This window comes from Pongo pygmaeus, chromosome 23 (assembly GCF_028885625.2).
Source record: "Pongo pygmaeus isolate AG05252 chromosome 23, NHGRI_mPonPyg2-v2.0_pri, whole genome shotgun sequence".
NCBI lineage: Eukaryota > Metazoa > Chordata > Mammalia > Primates > Hominidae > Pongo > Pongo pygmaeus.
The window spans coordinates 31,202,417-31,224,075 of record NC_085931.1 but is presented as its reverse complement, the minus strand read 5'-3'; the positions used below and the strand labels follow the sequence as shown (position 1 = coordinate 31,224,075).

General features: G+C 49.9%; 1 protein-coding gene across 2 annotated transcripts in view; it reads right to left on the bottom strand.

The window, feature by feature from the left end:
* YPEL1 (yippee like 1) overlaps window positions 1-21,425 on the bottom strand; it is a 35,042-nt gene extending 13,617 nt beyond the window's left edge. The window contains exons 1-2 of one of the 2 annotated variants that reach the window (XM_054469066.2): window positions 21,228-21,425; window positions 19,141-19,226 (exon numbers count right to left, since the gene is read on the bottom strand). The gene's annotated coding sequence lies outside the window, so the exon portion shown is untranslated. The remainder of the gene's footprint in view (window positions 1-19,140; window positions 19,227-21,227) is intronic. The other variant, XM_054469065.2, reaches the window with a different exon arrangement.
* Between the last annotated feature and the right edge of the window lie 234 nt (window positions 21,426-21,659).

Here is a 21,659-nt window from a genome sequence, read left to right as displayed (position 1 = left end):
AAGATGTGCATGGGCAGAACGCAGCGTTTGTAATTGTGTGAATGGAAGATAAGACACAAACAGCCTGTGGCCACCACCCAGGATGGAACTGGGACCCGGTCACCAAGGCGCTGCTGTGCCCTTCCTCGGTGCCCCGGCCTGAGACGCTGCCTAACTTGGACTTGGTGCTTTCTTGGTCTTTGCTTGTCCTGATGGCTGTGCCCCGTGTGTGGCCCTGAGCCACACTGCTGCGTGTTCCGTGTTTTGAACTTGACACCGACGATGCTGTGAGACTTCTCTGCTGACGTGCAGCCAAGTCTGCCTCTGTCCCCATGTGCAGCTGGGCCCCCTTCACCTGGCGTCCCGTCAGATACACCACATGCAGCCACTGACGGGGTGTGGATGTGTATCGGCTCCCAGGCTGGCTACTAAATGGTGCTGCTGTCGCTGTCACCTCTCCTGAGCCGCACAGGCAGGTGTTTCATTGGAACAATCCCAGGAGCAGATGCCCGTGCACGCAGCAGCACCTCCCAAGTGCTGGTGACAAGGTCATCCTGCCAGCAGCGAACATGAGACCCTGCTGATCTTTATCCTGTCAGCTCGATATGGTCAAATTTTAACACTTCTGCTGCCTGGCAGGTATAGGCAGCAACATCTCACTGTGGCTTTAATTTGCTTCAACCTGACCGCACAGATGGGCACCTTTTACGGTTCCTCCTTTTCAAATCTTTGTCACATGTTCTATTAGCTGCCGGTCCTTTTCTTATTGATTTGTAGGAGTAAGTGATATATTCTGAAAACTAAAGCATACATTAAGCCATATGGCGTGGAATTATAAGCATTACTGGAATGTGGACATGACTGTGCCTGTGACGTAAACTTCAGGAAACTATAGTATAATGCATATATGTATAGTATGTGGATAAATGGATAAAATGGATACGCCATATATACACACACACATACATACATGTGTGGATTATACATGTACATGTGCATTAATGGGTTTCAAGTTCTCTAAAAGAAAAAGTGTAACTAGACAAAAAAACTATTAAAGCTGGGTGTGGTGGCTCACGTCTGTAATCCCAGCACTTTGGGAGGCTGAGGTGGGTGGATCACGAGGTCAGGAGTTCGAGACCATCCTGGCTAACATGGTAAAAACCCCGTCTCTATTAAAAATACAAAAATTAGCTGGGCGTGGTGGCGTGCACTGGTGCCATCTCCACTCACTGCAACCTCCGCTTCCCGGGTTCAAGTGATTCTCCTGCCTCAGCCTCCTGAGTAGCTGGGACTACTGGCACGCGCCACCACGCCTGACTAATTTTTCTTTTTCTTTTCTTTCTTTTTTTTTTTTTTTGAGACAGAGTTTCGCTCTTGTTGTCCAGGCTGGAGTGCAATGGCACGATCTTGGCTCACCGCAACCTCCACCTCCCGGGTTCAAGTGATTCTCCTGTCTCAGCCTCACGAGCAGTTGGGATTACAGGCATGCGCCACCACGCCCAGCTAATTTTGTATTTTTAGTAGAGACGGGGTTTCTCCATGTTGGTCAGGCTGGTCTCGAACTCCCAACCTGAGGTGATCCACCTGCCTTGGCCTCCCAAAGTGCTGGGATTACAGGCGTGAGCCACTGCGCCTGGCCCTATACCCAACTAATTTTTGTATTTTTAGTAGAGACGGGGTTTCACCATGTTGTCCAGGCTGGTCTCAAATTCCTGGCCTCAAGTGATCTGCCTGCCCCGGCTTCCCAAAGTGCTGGGATTATAGGAGTGAGCCACCGCGCCTGGACTAAAAGGTACATTTTTAAAAAACAGGTGATTTAGGATTTCATAGAAACCAGCTTTTTGTAAAACTATGATAAGCCAAATACTTGGACCAGCCCTCCCACTGAGAAGTACCAAAAATGCTGACAAAATAAAAGGATGTTTTCTTAAAGGCATCCAGGGGCTGACAAGACAGTGAGGAGCCGCCAGGCACCATCTGGGGAAAGCAGAAACCAGAGAGGCGAGCCAAGCCGCTCTTGCCCTGAAAACATCTGCCCCCATCCAGCCACCCTGGGCTTCTGATGAGAAGTCTAAGCCACCCGGGCTTCCGATGAGAAGTCTAAGCCACCCCAGGCTTCCGATGAGAAGTCTAAGGCTGGTCCCCACCCCACAGAGCAGCGATCATAGGACAGCCCTCACAGGACTTATGGCCCAAATTCACACCAGTGAGAAGATTCCAAAAGCTCACAGTTGATGGATTTAGTTTAAAATGGCTTTAGGCTGACAACGCCCTGAGGTACCTGGCAGAAGGAAGCGTAAACCTAGTTTGGAGGAAGCATCTTTATCCTAGATCTGAAAAATTCCCACAAAGTCATTTTTCCAGGACAATGAGTAATGCAGTCAAAAGTAACCACACATTCATGGAAACAATGCACCATGCGCAAGGACAGAAAAGGCCAGCAGCAGGACCAGATCCAGAGACTCAACATCTGAAAGACCTGAGGCAGACCATGAGGCTCCTCCACTTAACTGTACTCACAGAGGGAACCGATAAGCTTGAAACTATATGTAACGAATAGCAAACGAGGAAAAAAAAAATGACCTTGCAGAAAAACAGGTGTAGAAATTCTAGAAATAAACAGCATTCAGCCCAATGGGTTTAACAGGAATAAGAGAATAAAAAGAGAATACATACACTGAAGATACATCAGAATAAATTATGCTGAATAAAGAAGAGTGAGAGGCCGGGCGCGTTGGCTCACGCCTGTAATCCCAGCACTTTGGGAGGCTGAGGGGGGCGGATCACGAGGTCAGGAGTTCAAGACCAGCCTGGCCAACGTGGTGAAACCCCGTCTCTACTAAAAATACAAAAATTAGCCGGGCGTGGTGGTGTCTGCCTGTAGTCCCAGCTACTCGGGAGGCTGAGGCAGGAGGGTTGCTTGAACCCGGGAGGCAGAGGTTGCAGTGAGCTGAGATTGCGCCACTGCACTCCAGCCTTGGGTGACAGAGCAATACTCCATCTCAAAAAAAAAAAAAAAAAAAAAGAGGAAAAGAGTGAGAAAGAAAGGTGGAAATATGAGTCTTAAACTAAGAGACCTGAAGCAGGGAGAGATGACTTTATTTGGATTTCAGAAGGTTGAGGCAAGAAGAAAATGGGGTAGAGGCGCTTTGTGAATAATTGATGATTGTGGATTCTCCAGAATTAAGGAAAGCTACTAATCCACAGACTTAAAAAGCCCAACAGTCCTAAAGCAGGATAAATAAAAATAAAGCCACAGCTAGAGAAATAATGAAACTGCAGAACACCAAAGATAAAGGGGAAAAAAGTCTTAAAAGTGTCCAGAGGAAGGAAAAATGACCTGTTCAACGGAACAAGCTCCCAGGTAAAACAACAGAGCCCAAAAGGCAGCAGAGAAAGGGACTGTTATGATTCTGAAAGATAATAACTGATATCTCAGATTTTACATTCAGTGAAAATGTCTTTCAAGAAGTGGGGCAAAGGCTGGACATAGTGGCTCACACCTGTCATCCTGGCACTTTGGGAGGCCAAGGCAGGAGGATTGCTTGAGCCCAGGAGTTTGAGACCAGCCTGGGCAACAGTGAGACCCTGTCTCTACGCAAAAAAAGTGTTTTTCAATTAGCCAAGTGTGGTGTCACGTGTCTGTGGTCCCAGCTACTAGGGAGGCTGAGGTGGGAGGATTGATTGAGCCCAAGGGGTCGAGGCTGCAATGAGCAGAGATTGTGCCACTGGACTTAGCCTAGGTAATGAATGAGTGAGACTCTGTCTCAAAAAAAAAAAAAAAAAAAAAAAAAGAGTCTGAGTCTGGGTGCAGTGGCTCACGCCTGTAATCCTAGCACTTTGGGAGGCCGAGGCGGGTGGATCATGAGGTCAGGAGATGGAGACCATCCTGGCTAACACAATGAAACCCCATCTCTACTAAAAATACAAAAAAAATGAGTGGGGAGTGGTGGTGGGCGCCTGTAGTCCCAGCTACTTGGGAGGCTGAGGCAGGAGAATGGCGTGAACTCAGGAGGTGGAGCTTGCAGTGAGCTGAGATCGTGCCACTGCACTCCAGCCTGGGCGACAGAGTGAGACTCCATCAAAAAAAATAAATAAATAAAATAATAAATAAATAAATAAATGAATAAAAGAAAAAAGACTGGCACAAGATACAAAACAGGTCAATGTGACATGAAAGAGAGCCTGGAAACAGACCACAGGTGGATACAGACAGCACAGAGGGGCTCTGCAGTGCCTGGAGAACAGTTCCCGGGGGAATACTGCTGGGCCATTGCGCATCTGCAGGAGAAGAGAAACCAAGCTGGATCCCATTTCATAAACAAAATCAACAGTTCATCACATTTATCAACAGAGATGACCATCTAGCAGGAATTTTGTGGAGGAAATTTCTGTACAAAGGTATACACATGTAAATACACACACACACACACACACACACACACACACACACACAGTCTTCTAAATGAAGTCCATTTCTTTCTCCAATATTATGTTAAAGAATTTCTGAAAAAGTCTGCCTATATTGGATATTCCTGATGGGTGATTTCCCCAAACCTTAAACTCTTTTTCTTACTAGCTGCTATTAAGTCATCTTGTGCCAATCCTGAAATTTTCCCTTGGGTTTCTTAGAATCAAGGAGAAGACCTCACATTTAGCGTTAACACAGTACATTTTATTAGATCTTATCTATTGCCCTGAACTACTGGGCCCTTCATGAATCTGAACCCTGCCACCTCTTCCATCTGGCATGTCTTCCATGAAACTGGCTGACATGCCCTGGGGAGGTCATGGGGACAGGTATCAGCTCAGTCACCACCGTCCAGGAGCCCAGCACCACGTCCACCTCTGCTCTCCTGTCCACATGTCCCACACGGTGCACAAGGACGTCATGTGACAACTTGTCAGTAGCTTATTCAAATCCACGCATGTTCCACCAGTTCATGGAAGGAAGCGTTCTGACTTCACTTCTTACTGAACTCATGTTCAATCTCTGTGATATTTTCACCTAAGTTTCTCTCTTTTTACTAAAATGAGACTTAAATTAATAAACTTTCATTTCTCTCTTCTTTCCCTGGACTTCCCTTTAACAAAGATACTACGAATATGAAGTGAAGCAGCTGAGACAGGAAACTTATTTGCAAACTGGGTATTCAGGTCTCTAGCATTCAGAATCCCTGCTCCAAGTGACTCGAGTAGAACGCTACAGAAACCGCCCTTCCCTTTGTTCATCATTTTAAAATAAGTAGTATCAGCCGGGGGTGGTGACTTAACGCCTGTAATCCCAACACTTTGGGAGGGTGAGACAGGAGGATCACTTGAGGTCAGGAGCTCGAGACCAGTCTGGACAACATGGTGAAACCCCGTCTCTATTGAAAACACAAAAATTAGCCAGGTGGCCGGACGCGGTGGCTCACACCTGTAATCCCAGCACTTTGGCAGGCCGAGGCGGGTGGATCATGAGGTCAGGAGTTCAAGACCAGCCTGGCCAAGATGGTGAAACCCGTCTCTACTAAAAATACAAAAATTACAGCACGTCTGTAATCCCAGCTACTTGGGAGACTGAGGTGGGAGAATCGCTTGAACCTCGGGGGCGGAGGTTGCAGTGAGCCGAGATCGTGCCACTGCACTCATCCTGGGTAACAAAGCGAGACTCCATCTCAAAAAAAAAAAAAAAAAAAAAAAAATTAGCCATGCGTGGTGGTGGGTGCCTATAATCCCAGCTACTAGGGAGGCTGAGGCAGGAGAATCACTTGAACCTGGGAGGCAGAGGTTGCGGTGAACTGACATAGCACCAATGCACTCTAGCCTGGGTTACAGAGCGAAACTCTGTATCAAAAAAAAAAAAAAAAAAAAAAGCAGTATCACTTTTTTGTGTGTGAGACAAGGTCTCAGTCTGTTGCCGAGGCTGGAGTGCAGTGGCATGGTCACAGCTCAGTGCAGCCTTGACCTCCTGGGCTCAAGCAATCCTCCCAGCTCAGCTTCCCAAGTAGCTGAAACTACAGGCCCATGCCACCACGCCTGGCTAATTTTTTTCTTGTAGAGATGGGGTCTCACTTTTTTGCCCAAGCTGGTCTCAAACGCCTGGGTTCAAGTGATCTAACCACCCCAGCCTCCCAAAGTGCTGGGATTATAGGCATCAGCCACCACACCTGACTGTGATTTTTTGAGACAGTCTCACTCTGTCACCCAGGCTGGAGTGCAATGGCATGATTTTGACTCACTGCAGCCTCCACCTCCTGGGTTCAAGCAATTTTCCTGCCTCAGCCTCCTGAGTAGCTGGGCCTACAGGCATGCACCACCATGCCCAGCTAATTTTGTATTTTTAGTAGAGATGGGGTTTCACCAGGTTGGCCAGGCTGGTCTCAAACTCCTGACCTCATGTGATCCACCCGCCTTGACCTCTCACTCACCACGGCTTCCCAAAGTGCTGGGATTATAGGCATGAGCCACCACACCTGGCCGATTTTGTTTTTTTTTTTTGAGAGTCTTGCTCTGTCACCCAGACTGGAGTGCAGTCATGTGATCTCAGCTCACTGCAAACCCTGCCTTCCGGGTTCAAGCAATTCTCCTGCCTCAGCCACCAGAGTAGCTGGGACTACAGGTGCACACCACCACACCCAGCTAATTTTTTTGTATTTTTAGTAGAGATGGTGTTTTACCATGTTGGCCAGGCTGGTCTCAAACTCCTGGCCTCAAGTGATCTGTCTGCCTCAGCCTCTCAAAGTGCTGGAATTACAGGTGTGAGCCACTGTGCCTGGCCAACATTTTTTTTTTTTTTTTTTGGCGGGGGGGAAGGAGTCTCACACTGTCGCCCAGGCTGGAGTGCAGTGGCACAATCTCAGCTCACTGCAACCTCTGCCTCCTGGGTTCAAGCCTCAGCCTCCTGAGTAGCTGGGATTACAGGTGTGTGCCACCACGCCCGGCTAATTTTTTTTTTTTTGTATTTTTAGTACAGACAAGGTTTCACCATGTTAGCCAGGATGGTCTCGATCTCCTGACCTCGTGATCTGCCGGCCGCAGCCTCTCAAAGTGCTGAGATTACAGGCGTGAACCACCGCGCCCAGCATTTTTTTTTTTTTTTGAGACGGAGTCTCGTTCTGTCACTCAGGCTGGAGTACAGTGGCGTGATCTTGGCTCACTGCAACCTCCACCTCCTGGGTTCAAGCGATTCTCCTGCCTCAGCCTCCTGAGTAGTTTGGATTACAGGTGCACATCACCATGACTGGCTAATTTTTATATTTTTAGTAGAGAAGAGGTTTCACCATGTTGGCTAGGCTGGTCTCCAACTCCTGACCTCAAGTGATCCACCTGCTTGGGCCTTCCAAAAGGCTGGGATTACAGGCCTGAGCCACTGTGCCCGGCCCAACATTTTTTTTTTTTAATTGCTGTTTGTCCTGAACACATTTTAAGTGGACAGAACATTGTAGACTCTCGGTACAATGGACAGCAGATCTCTAGGGCTCGTTCATCTTCCTTATCTGAAACTTTATGCCTGTGGATTAATAAATTCCCATTTCCTCCTCCGCCAAGCCCCTGGCAGCTACCATCCTAATGTTTGATTCCATGAATTTGACTTCTCTAGATACCTCATATAACTGGAATCATGCAGTGTTTGTCCATACCTGGCTTATTTCACTGAGCACATAATGCCTTCAAGGTACATCCATGTTGTCGCCTACTACAGAATTCCTTTGTCTTTTTTTAAGGCTGAATAGTAGTCCATAAAGAGAATGTGGTACACACATACAGGGAAAGCACTTCAAAAAGTGGCCACTTGGCCAGTGCGGTGGCTCATGCCTGTAATCCCAGCACTTTGGGAGGCTGAGGCAGGCAGATCACAAGGTCAGGAGTTCGAGACCAGCCTGGCCAATATGGTGAAATCCCATCTCTACTAAGAATAAAAAATTAGCCAGACGTGGTGGCGCATGCCTGTAGTCCCAGCTACTTGGGAGGCTGAGGCAGAAGAAATGCTTGAACCCTGGGAGATGGAGGTTGCAGTGAGCCGAGATCACGCCACTGCACTCCAGCCTGGGCAACAGAATGAGACGCGTTCTCAAAAAAACCCAAAAACCAAAAAACACCCGTCTCTACTAAAAATACAAAAAAATAGCCAGGCATGGTGGCGCATGCCTGTAATCCCAGCTACTTGAGGGGACTGAGCCAGGAGAATCGCTCGAACCTGGGAGACGGAGGTTGCAGTGAGCCGACATCGTACCACTGCACTCCAGCCTAGGCAACAGAGTGAGACTCCGTCTCGGGGAGAAAAAAAAAAAAAAAAGTGGCCATTTGCCAAGGGTTTTGTTTATTTTGAATTTCTAAATGCCACGAATGCCTAACTGCAGATCATCTTTTGGGAGAAAATGCACAGCCCTCACCCCACAGTCAGTAACCCCTGGGGCCAACACTGGTGCACATCACTTGTCCTTCCACAAAGGACACCTGTGTTGGGAGTAACAGAGCACAGGAAGTGAGGACCCTGGGCAGGAGGGGGTGACAACGACTTCTAGGGGGATTATTTTTTTTTTAATTAATTTTTTTTTAAAATATGCTGCCCAGGCTGGAGTGCAGTGGCTATTTACAGGCACGATGCCACTACTAATCAGCATGGGAGTTTTGACCTGCTCTGTTTTCAACTTAGGCCTGTTCACCCCTCTTTAGGCAACCTGGTGGTCCCCTGCTCCTGGGAGGTCACCATATTGATGCCTAACTTAGTGTGGACAACTGAACCGCATAGCGCACTACAGCCCAGAATTCCTGGGTTCAAGCGATCTCCCCACCTCAGCCTCCCGAGTTGCTGGGACTACAGCAGTGAGTGCTGTGCCTGGCAGGGGATTTTATTTAATTAATTGTTTTTCTGAGACAGAGTCTCACTCTGTCATCCAGGCTGGAGTGCAGTGGCATGATCTCGGCTCACTGCAGCCTCTGCCTCCTGGGTTCAAGCGATTCTCCTGCCTCAGCCTCCCAAGTAGCTGGGACTACAGAAGTGCACACTGCGCCTGGTAGGGGATTTTAGTTAATATTTTTTGAAACAGATTCTTGCTCTGTCGTCCAGGCTGGAGTGCAGTGGCGTGATCTCGGTTCACTGCAGTCTCCGTCTCCTGGGTTCAAGCCATTCTCCTACCTCAGCCTCCCGAGTAGCTGGGATTACAGGTGCAGGCCACTACATTCTGCTAATTTTTGCATTTTTAGGAGAGACAGGGTTTCGCCATGTTAGCCAGGCTGGTCTCAAACTCCTGACCTCAGGTGATCCACCCACCTCAGCCTCCCAAAGTGCTAGGATTACAGGTGTGAGTCACTGTGCCTGGCTGGAATTTTATTTTATTTTAATTTTTTTTGAGACGGAGTCTCATTCTGTTCCCCAGGCTGGTGTGCAGTGGCACAATCTGGGCTCACTGCAACCTCTGCCTCCCAGGTTCAAGTGATTCTCCTGCCTAAGCCTCCTGAGTAGCTGGGTCTATAGGCGCGCGTCATCACGCCCAGCTGATTTTTTGTATTTTTAGTAGAGACGGGTTTCACCATGTTGGCCAGGCTGGTCTCCAACTCCTGACCTCAGGTGATCCAACCGCCTTGGCCTCCCAAAGTGCTGGGATTACAGGTGTGAGCCACTGCTCCCGGCCTGGGATTTTATTTTTTAAACTGCTGTTGGGTATACACATGTCTATTTTATTAATCTTCATTTCTTATCTGTAAGTACCATGTATGTCCTGAGATGGCAAAAGGATCTTCCACTGAGTGAAAAGTGAGTCTCCCACCCCAGAGCCCCAGGCCCACTCCAGGGACAGCACAGCGGCAGTTCCTCTTGACCTCAGGAATATTCCACAGGCACAGGCGCCATGTACCTCCTTCAAACCTCATCACACTCTGCTTAAATAATCTAGTATTTTGTAATTATGAAATAGTTCATTAAGGCTGGGCGTGGTGGCTCACACCTATAATCCCAGCACTTTGGGAGGCCAAGGCAGGCAAATCATGAGGGCAGGAGTTTGAGACCGGCCTGGGCAACATGGTGAAACCCCATCTCTACTAAAAATACTAAAATTATCCAGGCGTGGTGGCGGGCGCCTGTAATCCCAGCTACTCAGCAGGCAGAGGCAGGAGAATCGCTTGAACTCGGGAGATGGAGGTTGCTGTGAGCCATGATCGCACCACTGCACTCCAGCGTGGGTAACAAAGCAAGACCTCATCCTGAGGGAGAAAAAAAAAAAAAAAGAAATAGTTCATTTAAAAAAATTTTTTCTTTTTTGTTTTTGTTTTGAGACAGGGTCTCACTCTGTTGCCCAGGCTGGAGTGCAGTGGCATGATCTCAGCTCACTGCAACCTCTGCCTTCTGGGTTCAAGTGATTCTTGTACCTCAGCCTCCCAAGTAGCTGGGATGACAGGTGTGTGCCACCACACTTGGTTCATTTCTGTATTTTTTGTAGAGACAAGGTTTCACTATGTTGCCCAGACTGGTCTCAAACTCTGGTCTCAAACTCCTGGCTCAGGCCATCCACCCACCTTGGCCTCCCCAAGTGCTGGGATTAGAGGCGTGAACCCTTGCACCAGCCTAAAAAAATAAAATTTTATTTTACTTTCTCTTTTTTTGAAACAGACTTTCGCTCTTTCTGCCCAGGCTCGAGTGCAATGGCGCAATCTCAGCTCACTGCAACCTCCGCCTCCCGGGTTCAAGTGATTCTCCTGCCTCAGCCTCCCAAGTAGCTGGGATTACAGGCATGTGCCATCATGCCCAGCTAATTTAACATTTTTTTAGTAGAGATGGGGTTTCACCATGTTGTCCAGGCTGGTCTCGACCTCCTGACCTCAAGTGACCCACCTGCCTCAGCCTCACAAAGTGTTGGGATTACAGGCATGAGCCACCATGCCTGGCCCTAAAATGGTAATTTTTTTTTTTTTTTTTTGAGACAGTCTCACTCTGTCGCCCAGGCTGGAGTGCAGTGGCGCAATCTCGGCTCAATGCAAGCTCCATCTCCCGGGTTCATCCCATTCTCCTGTCTCAGCCTCCCAAGTAGCTGGGACTACAGGCACCCACCACCACACCCAGCTAATTTTTTGTATTTTTTGTATTCTTTGGTAGAGACAGGGTCTCACTATCTTGCCTGGGCTGGTCTCGATCTCCTGACCTCATTATCCACCCGCCTCGGCCTCCCAAAGTGCTGGGATTACAGGCGTGAGCCACTGTGCCCAGCCTAAAATGATAAAATTTTAAAGTCACTTGAGTGGTTTTATTAAACTCAGATGGTAGAAAAAAAATCACTGACTAGTGTCCTGGCCCCTGAAAGGCACTTAAATATCTGGGGAATGAATACGTATCAGGGGAATCCTCACATGAAGACAGCAAAAGTAAATGGGGGTTGAAACATCACTACCGCAGCCGGGTGCAGCAGCTCACGCCTGTCATTCCAGCACTTTTGGAGGCCAGGGCAGGAGAATCACTTGAGCCCAGGAGTTCGAGACCAGCCCAGGCAAGATAGTGAGACCCTGTCTCTACTAAAGAAAAAAAAAATAGCCAGGCATGGTGGCACATGCCTGTGGTCCCACCTACTCCAGAGCCTGAAACTGGAGGATTGCTTAAGCCGGGGAGGTCGAGGCTACGGTGAGCTGTGATGGTGCCCCTGCACTCCAGCCTGGGCAACAGACCGAGACCCTGTCCAAAAAAAGAAACATCAGTACTTGATATGAGAAGTGGCCACTAAACATTGGTAAGCTTGTTAAAAACATGGACCCATGGGCACCAAGGAGCCTCTGCGGGCAGGGGCCATGGGGTGGGGGTAGCTGCAGATTCACCTCACCCAGACCCACATGTCCCCAGGGTCTAAGACCATGGTCCCCAAAGAGCAGTGCACAAGCCAGGGCCCTGCCAACGCTGTCCAGGAAGGACCAGCTGCAGCCTGCTGTGGCCCAAGCTGGTCCCAGAAGATTCCAGGAAGGAATCTCATCTATTCAGGCGCAAGGTCCTCGGGTCTGAGACCCCCAGAATGCCAAGAATGTTGCCAAAGATAGGCGTTTGCCCCTTTACATCATGCACCTGCACCTTAGGGTCTGCAAATTCTCAGGCCGTTGAATTCTCACAACATCCTGAGAAAGAAGCATCCCTGCCCGCTAGTGGCCACCACGGTCCCACAGGCGGGTGCTCAATCCAGAGCACAGGTGCTCTCCGCTACACGGTCCCACCTGGCCTGAGAGGGAGGAGCATCAGCAGAGGACAGTCCAGTCCCCAGGAGGGAGGGGACCCTCTGACCATCAGTGTTCCAGGCAGGAGGAAGCGGTGCATCCCCATCAGGGTCTTGTGTTACCCCAGGGTCCACCATGCTGTAACTGTTCGCTATTTGCTCAAAGCCTGTAACTCTCAGTGGAGACACCACCCCTGGCGGCTGTAGCCCAGCCTGCTGCCCTCCCTTGCTGGCCCCTTCCTGCACCTGGGCTGTCCCCATAGCAAGTGCCACTGGCTGAGCCTCCCAGCTGTGAGGCAGAGAGATGCAGCGACAAGCTCAGATCTCAGCTCTCGCCTCCGCCTGGTGGTTTCTCTGAGTGTCACACATCCCCAGTGGGATGCAGAGGATGCTACTAACTCTTCTGGACCAGAGTGCCTAGGGCTCTGCAGAGTAAACACTGCAGAGTAAACACTGAGGGCACCGCCTTGTTTCCAACCAAAACAGGCTTGCTGTTTCCCAAGCACACTTCGCATGGGCCTTATTTGGAGACCTTCATTATACAGCCCCGCCCCCAAGGCAACCTTACCTGAAGAGCCTGCTGCCCTGGGCCCCAACTGTCCCCCAAGTCCCCATCCCTGTCTCCTGCCTTCAGTCTGGTCACTGCACAGATGCCTCCCGTGCGCTTCATGTGGTCTCAGTCCTGATGGCAACCCTTGTCATTAGCCCTCAAAGGGGTCCTGGCAGTAGTGGCCAGGGCTGGATTTGTGGTCACTGAGAGGCATGTCATGTTAAATTTTAACTTGGCTTTAAATGACAGATCCACTGTTGCACTGGGGAAACCATGGCCAAGTCTGGAAACAACCAATGTAAATGGGCTTTCACAAGATCTATTGGCAAATAAGGAACCACCCTGAAGTAAGTAACTGAAAGGAAAATGCTGGGCAATTCACCAGGAAAATCATCTCCACTCTCGGACACTGTGTGTCCCCAAGTTTGGAGGGCAGCTGCCATCCATCCCCCCAAATAGACATTAATGTGGGGTATGTTTTTAGAGCAAAAACAATTTTCTGGAATCCAGAAATTTCTCTCCTAAAATAAGCCTGTAAAATTATTTTAAGAGAATGTGAATCAGGCCCATGTCCATATGGTGCCGGTAGCACACTTCTAAAGACAAACACACTGAGGAAGCAAACAAAACCGAGCAGCTTCTGACACTTCATGGGATGGAGTGCAGACTGGGGTGCCCCCTTCTCTTTTTCAACCACCCCACCGGGTCCTCGCCCCATCCCCGGGGCACCTGTGTAGAGGACAGCCTGTTCCCCTCAATCCCCAGGCTGCTCCACCTACCCCCCGGCACTGCCGCTACCTGGCAGGTGAGTGCGGGTCCCATCCCCATTACTTCCCCGCGGAGCCCTCCATGGTGTCCCGAGATGGAAAGGAGGCCTCAGGCAGATATAGAAGCCAGTGCATCAGGGTCAGAGGCTGCAAAGCTGGAGAAGAACTGGGGTGTCTGCTGGGCGTGGCGATGAAGGGGCTGGCATGCCGGATCAACAGAGTGCCAGCGAGACCAGGGAAGGAACAGTGCTCATGGGGCCCTGCCATGTTCAGCCAGGATTCATAAAGGGAACTGGGATATCATGGTCCACCTCCTGAGGGAGGAGAGGGAGCAGAGGGAGGAGGGGTGAGAAGTGGTGGTGTCACCTGCACAGCCGGCCATCCCCACAGCTTCTCCACTTCCGCTTCCACTCGGCCACCCCTTCCTTCCCCTCCTCTCCACGGAGGAGGCCTCCCTGCTTTTGGCTTTGCCTCTCCCACCCCTCACTGGCAAGGCACTGTCCTTGGGATTAGAAGGATGAAAAGGCCACTGCCATCATGGAGGGAATGGACGACGGATAAAACCACCAGCTCCTGAAAAAGGACGTGCAACGGCTCCCAGAGACTTGGCAAGCCAACACCAGCCCTGTCCTAAGCTGCTCACTGTACAAGAATCGCGCGGTTAACAGCAGTCCTAAGAGATGCGTGTCCTTATTAGCCCCACGATGCACATGGCGAAACCGAAGTCCAAAAAGGTTACCCGAGCACCCAAGGTTGCACAGCCAGTGACCTGTGAAGCTGGATTCAAAGCCAGAGTCTCCCCACCTTGGACCACGGTGTCCAAGGTGGAACATCCAAGTAGACGTTCAACTCTGAAGGCACACTCATACTGTCTAACAGTTAGCAGGTTGGCAATGGCTTTTTTAAAAGTTAGGCCAGGCATGGTGGCTCACACCTCTAATCCCAGCACTTTGGGAACCCAAGGTGGGTGCATCGCTTGAGTCCAGGAGTTTGAGACCAGCTTGGGCAACATGGTGAAACTCCGTCTCTACAAAAAAAATACAAAAGCCCAGCCACAGTGGCTCACACCTGTAATCCCAGCACTTTGGGAGGCCGAGACGGGTGGATCACCTGAAGTCAGGAGTTCTAGACTAGCCTGGCCAACATGGTGAAACCCCATCTCTACTAAAAATAACAAAAATTAGCCGGGCATGGTGGTGTGTGCCTGTAATGCCAGCTACTTGGGAGGCTGAGGCAGGAGAATTGCTTGAACCTGGGAGGCAGAGATTGCAGTGAGCTGAGATTGCGCCATTGTACTCCAGCCTGGGCAACAAGAGCAAAACTCCATCCTGAAGGAAAAAAAAAAAAAATTAGCCGGGCATGGTGGTGCATGAGTTGTGGTGCCAGCTACTTGGAAGGCTAAGGCAGGAGAATTGCTTAGGCCCAGGAAGCAGAGGTTGCAGTGAGCTGAGATCACACCACTGCACTCCAGCATTGGTGATAGAGTACCATCTTATCTCAAAAAAAAAGTTGATAAGGTCAGGGGTGGCCCATGCCTGTAATCCCATTGTTTTGGGAGGCCAAGGCGGGAAGATTACTTGAGGCCAGGAGTTCAAGATCAGCCTGGCCAACACAGCAAGACCCCCATCTCTAAAAAAAAAAAAAATGAGCCAGGTGTACATCTGTAGTCCCAGCTACTTGGGAGGCTGAGATGGGAGGATCACCTGAGGCCAGGAGGTCAAGGCTGCTGTGAGCCATGATCACACCACTGCACTCCAGGCTGGGTGACAGAGTGAGACAGTCTCTACAAATAATAAATTAAATTTAAAAATTAAAAAAGTTGATAACAACACTGGTGAAGGTGCTCTGTGATCCAGCCATTTGGCAACACCCACAACATTCCTAGGAGCACAGCCCTGGATGGGGGTTCATCTGGGGAGTTCACCTTTGACTGATGCACATGTGCAAAATAACTGGATAAAAGCAGTTATTACCTGAAATAACAAAATATCATCCTATAATAATACTGCCTGTAATAACAAAAGATTAGAAACCACCTCAAGTTTAACCAATAGAGGCTAGGCATGGTGGCTCACACCTGTAATCCCAGCACTTTAGGAGGCCAAGATGGGCAGATCACCTGAGGTCTGGAGTTCGAGACCAGCCTGGCCAACCAACATGGTGAAACCTCGTCTCTACTAAAAATACAAAAATTAGCTGGGTGTGGTGGTGGGTGCCTATAATCCCAGCTACTAGGGTAAGGCTGAGGTGGGAGAACTGCTTGAATCCGGGAGGCAGAGGTTGCAGTGAGCCGAGATTGCGCTACTGCACTCCAGCCTGGGCAACAGGGCGAGACTCCTCCTCAACAAAAGCAACAACAACAACAAAGTTTAACCAAAAGAGACTGGCCAAATGCACTGATAAACACGCATCAGAGACATTTCCATCACAGGGCTTCTGGAGTCTCGCTCTGTTTCCCAGGCTGGACTGCAGTGGCACGATCTTGGCTCACTGCAGCCTCTGCCTCCCGGATTCAAACAATTCTTGTGCCTCAGCCTCCCAAATAGCTGGGACTACAGGCACCTGCCACCGTGCCTGGTTAAGTTTGTATTTTTAGTAGAGATGGGGTTTCACCATGTTGGCCAGGCTGGCCTTGAACCCCTGACCTCAAGTGATCCACCCGCCTTGGCCTCCCAAAGTGTTGGGATTACAGGCGTGAGCTACGGCGTCTGGCCCACACTGACTATTCAAACTCACACATAGTACATGAAATCACAGGTGTGGAAAGGTCTGGAAAAATTTACAACAAAGGGCAACAGCATGGGTACAATTTGCCTTTGGCAATTCCAGCTTCCATCCACACACATCCACTTCCTCCCTACTTGAATTATAGGAGGAAAAGCTCCCCTCCACATTTCAGGAACTGCAGCCTAGGTGCACAACGGGACTCACTGACAGCATCAAACCACCTATATGGCTGCCCTGAGACAAAGCTCCATGGTCCTCTGTAGACTCTCCACCAGCCCCTGCTCTCTGGGGAACCCAAGGGGCCTGGCTCCTCCATTGCCCAGTGGCCCCAGGTGCCTCAGCTCTCTCCTCCATCTTTCCTCCCACCTGTGCTCAAGTACCACCTCTACCACCTCTCCTGAGACTACTGATAATGTGTTTGTACTGAGCACTTCTTTTCAAAGAACCTGTACTACATTCTTTTTTTTTTTCCTACCATTAGTAACAAAGTTTCCCATAACCAAGGCCCTGGGACACATCCTAGTAGAGGTGCTTTCTTGCTAACAACAAGAAGAGGGGGCTGTGCATGGTGACTCATGCCTGTAATCCCAGCACTTTAAGAGGCCAAGATGGGAGGATCATCTGAGGTCAGGAGTTCGAGACCAGCCTGGGCAAAATGGCGAAAACCCGTCTCTACAAAAAAATTTAAAAATTAACCAGGTGTGGTGGCATGTGCCTGTAGTCCCAGCTACTCGGGAGGCTGAGGTGATCGCCACTGCACTCCAGCCTGGATGACACTAGAGTGAGACCCTGTACCAACAAAAAAAAAAAAAAAAAAGAAAAAGAAAGAAAAGGGGAGGTGTAGGAACTATGTGCAACACTAGGCTTGTTAGGTTGAAAGAGTGGGTACCAGACCCAGAAGACTGGATTGAGATAGAAGAAAAGAGGTTGAGAATCTTAAAAACTACTTTATTTACCCTCATGCTAAATAAAGTCTCATCAGACATTAAAGGCCCTGTCTTGGGGCAAGAGAAGGAAAAAAAAAAACAAAAAAACAGATACACAGAGGAACCAGAAAAGGTAAGGCGGAAGCGTTTGGGTGGCGGGGGTGTATGCCAATGCTGCTGAGAAGGCAGGTGGCACCAGGAGGGAGGGAGTAGGTGAGGTTTGGCAACAGGGATGTCATCACCCCCACGACAAAGGTGAAAGAGGGTTTGACTTGCTTTGAGAAGCTTCCCAGGGTTTCATGCAAAATGTGCCACGTGTTTGTTGGCTCTGGGACCTGAAGCCAAGTTCTGCTACCTTCTTTGTAAAGTGGGGTAACATGCAATTTTCAGGGCAGTCAGAGTCACATGAGATGTTAAGGGGGATGATCCTTGGGCACAGTTTAGGTGTCTGACCAGGGCCTCACGGCAGGAGCATGTGTCACTGTTACAGTACGGCAGGGGTTCAGCAAGCACCTCACAAGCCCCACCAGGAATCCTGGCCCCGGCCCAAGGCCCTACAGGTGCCAGAGGGCCTGCTGAGCAATGGGGTGAATAACAGCTCCTAACCCCTTCCTGGGGTGTGGGCAACAGTGGCTGGCTCCAGGATTTCCATTTTACTCTCACCCGCCAACAGGTTTTTATTACTCAGCATCTGTACAGCAGGTGTAATGTCCTGGCATTTGCTGGCGGAATCGATTTCATACTCGACTTTCCTGAATCTATCTCGCACTGCTTGCTCCAAAAACCCTTAGCCCTCTATGTCTTGGCTATTGAGAACTTTCTTCAACCTCCGCTCAAATCTCTTCTCAAAATTCCCACTCCCTAGAGGTTTCACTTATTATTAGATCTAACTACTTAAAAACATTTATGCAACTTCATTTAACTCTAATGAAGAGCATCACAGAACGGTTTGAAAGCAGGGGGGCTTCTATTGCTTCTTCATATTCAAAACAATTTTGTTTATTAGTCTTCCATGGAGACAAATACGTTAAAACTACAGGGTTGGCCAGGTGCGGTGGCTCACGCCTGTAATCCCAGCACTTTGGGAGGCCGAGGCGGGCGGATCACTTGAGGTCAAGAGATTGAGGCCATTCTGGCCAACCTGGTGAAACCCCATCTCTATTAAAAATACAAAAATTAGCTGCGTGTTGTGGTGGGCGCCTGTAGTCCCAGCTACTCAGGAGGCTGAGACAGGAGAATCGCTTGAACCCAGGAGGCGGAGGCTGCACTGAGCCGAGATCACGCCACTGCACTCCAGCCTGGCGACGGAGTGAGACTTGTCTCAAAAATAACAACAACAAAAACAAACGAACAAACAAACCGCAGGGTAGGGTGGGCTCACACCTGTAAATCCCAGCACATCGGGAGGCTGAGACTGGAGGATCACTTGAGGCCAGGAATTTGAGACCAACCTGGGCAACATAGTGAGAACCCCAAACCTCTTAACTACCAAAAAAAAATTTTTTTTTATTTAGCTGGGCATGGTGGTGCACACCCACAGTCCCAGCTACTCAAAAGGCTGAGGCTGTAGGATTGCTTGAGCCCAAGAGGTTGAGGCTGCAGTGAGCTATGATTGTGCCACTGTACCCCAGGCTTGAGTGACAGAGCAAGACTCTGTCTCTCTAATATAACAAAACAAGACTGGGCACGGTGGCTTACACCTGTAATCCCACCACTTTGGGAGGCTGAGGGGGGGCAGATCATCTCAGGTCAGGAGTTTGAGACCAGCCTGGGCAACATGGTGAAACCCTGTCTCTACTAAAAATACAAAATTAGCTGGGTGTGGTGGCACATGCCTGTAATCCCAGCTACTCAGGAGGCTGAGACAGGAGAATCGTTTGAACCCTGGAGGTGGAGGCTGCAGTGAGCTGAGATCATGCCACTGCACTCCAGACTGGGTGAGACAGAGCGAGACTCTGTCTCAAAAAATAAATAAATAAAGTAACAAAACAAAACTAACTGGGGGTGGTGGCTCACACCTGTAATCTCAGCACTTTGGGAGGCAAGTGGGGAGGATCGCTTCAGCTCAGGAGTTTGAGACCAGCAACAGAGTGAGATCTTGTCTCTACGGAAAAATCAAAAAATTAGCTGGGTATGGTGGTGTGTGCCTGTGGTTCCAGCTACTCAGAAGGCGGGTGGATGGCTTGAACCTAGGAGGTTGAGGCTGCAGTGAGTGGAGACAGTGCCATTATACTCCAGCCTGGGTGACAGAATGAGACCTTGTCTCAGAAAACCAATTTGTTTGTTGAAATAAACAAACCAACAAAAAAAGAAAGAAAAAAGAAAAAACCTATAGGGTAGCCTCTTTCCTTTTTACTGCATCCCTGCCCTCGACACAGGTGCTGGTGGAACTTAGTGAAGACAGGCAAGAATCAAGAACAGATGTTAGAGGAACACTGCCCTCAACCTAAAGAAAATAGCTTTATGGTGAGGTATAGCAGCTCAGGCCTGTAATCCCAACACTTCAGGAGGCTGAGGCAGGTGGATCACTAGAGCCTAGGAGTTCAAGACCAGCCTGGGAAACATTGAGACCCCTGTCTCTACAAAAAAAATGAAAAGTTAACCAGTCATGGTGGTGTGCACCTGTAGCCCTAGTTACATGGGAGGTTGCAGTAAGCTGTGTTTGTGCCACTGCACTCCATCCTGAGCAAGAGTGAGACCGTGTCTCAAACAAAGAAACAAACGGAGAAATGGCTTTATAAATTACAGTGATTCAAAAGTGAAACGGCTTAATACCCACAGTTTAGTGACAAGAATGCACCCAGGTGTTTTTCATATTGGCAAGTGTACCACAGCAGTGCAGGATGGTAAGGATAGGGAGCACTGGGTGTAGGATATATTGGGTTTGTCTGTACTGTCTTTGCAACCTTTATGTAAATTTAAAGTTTTTCCAAAATAAGAAGTTATTTTAAAAGAAGACTATTGCTCAGATGGGTAATTAAGAGCGCTCAGTTATTATATAAGTGCTCAATATGGGCCCAACCCATAGGGGTTCCCACAAGTAGATGACACTCTACCCTGTAGGGCCCAAGAGGAGGGACCATGAAGGTCCTGGGGATCCTCTTGTTCCTCAAACATGCCACTACCATTGCCTCCCAAGAGCCCTGAGGGGGACCAGTGCATGATTGTAAGACTCAATGACATCAGGATTAAGCACAGCTCCTGGCAGCTGGCAGGGGCTCAGCAAACATTTGTCACATCTATAGCTTGCTCAGGTGAGGTGCCTGGAAAGGCTCCCTAGTGGTGGTAAACCTAGTCTTGGGACCTGAGTAGGGAATTAGGAGTGTCAGGGGCTGGTGGGTGGGAAGAATAACATTCTTAGCAAAGGAAACATCAGGTTAAGGTGGGTATGTTTTAGATAGAGGAAGAAGAAATGCAACGGAACAGAAAAAGCGTGGGGCGGGGAAATTTATGTCTTCCATGTTCATTATCTGCCTAAAATAGAATCTCAGCCTTTTTCCCATCCTTAGAATTCAGCACATAATTTGGACATCAAAGATGTCAATCAGAGCCAAGCATGGGGGAGGCGGACCCTGTTTAGATCTCTGAAGCTCAGGCTTTTGCGATCTCTGTTAATGAAACCTATGCCACAAGTGGTAAATACCGAGGACGCTCCATTTTAGTCATGATCTTTATGTGGCAACTTGAAAACCTTTTCGCCTTTCTGATAAACATTCCTAGGAGACCTCTTTTCCCCTCATTTCCTTGCCCAGCTGAGGCTGTATTTTTTAAGGAAGGAAAAACCAAAAATCAGGGATCTTGTCCATTTTCCCTATCTTTTCACGGTGGGGCGGGAGAAGAGGGGCAGCGGGGGAGGTGGAGAGAAGAAACGGCGGGGGAATCAAAGATTAGGCGTTGTTGTCTGTGCCAAAACGGAGTGAGCCCAATATCAACAAATCAAAATCCAAAACGGAACAAAAAAGTCACAGGCCCGCCCTGCTCGCGCCCCCGCCCGCCCGCCCGGACGCCCAACAGGTGCTTCCCGGGCCCGCCCGCAGCCACAGTATCCTTGGGTGGCCACAAAGTAACCGCCCGCGCAGCTGCAGCCAGGCCCGCCCGTACTCACGGCCGCTCCGCGGTCCGCGCCCCGGCCCGCAGCGCCCATCCGGCCCGGGCCCCGGTCAGCGCGGGCTCGGCTCTCAGGCGTTCCCGGCGCGGCCCGGGACGCGCTGAGGCCGTTAGCGCCTAGGCAGGGCGCGAGGCATCCTCCCGCCGCCGCCCCGCGGGCCGCCTGCCCTTTGTTTTGGAGCCGTGGCCCGGCCCAGCCGCCGTTAACGGCCTCGGAGCGCGGCGCCGGCCAATCAGCGCGCCATGTCGCCAGTGCCCCGCCCCCATCCTGCCTCCGTTCCGCCCCGCGTCCCGCCTGCCCCGCGCGCCCCCGCCCCGCGCGCTCCGGGCCAAGGAGCTCCGCCAGCTCGCACCCGGCCGGGACGGGCAGGGGCGCACGTGCCGCGGGGCGCGCCGCACTCCCATTGGCTGACCCGCCGGGCGCGGCCTC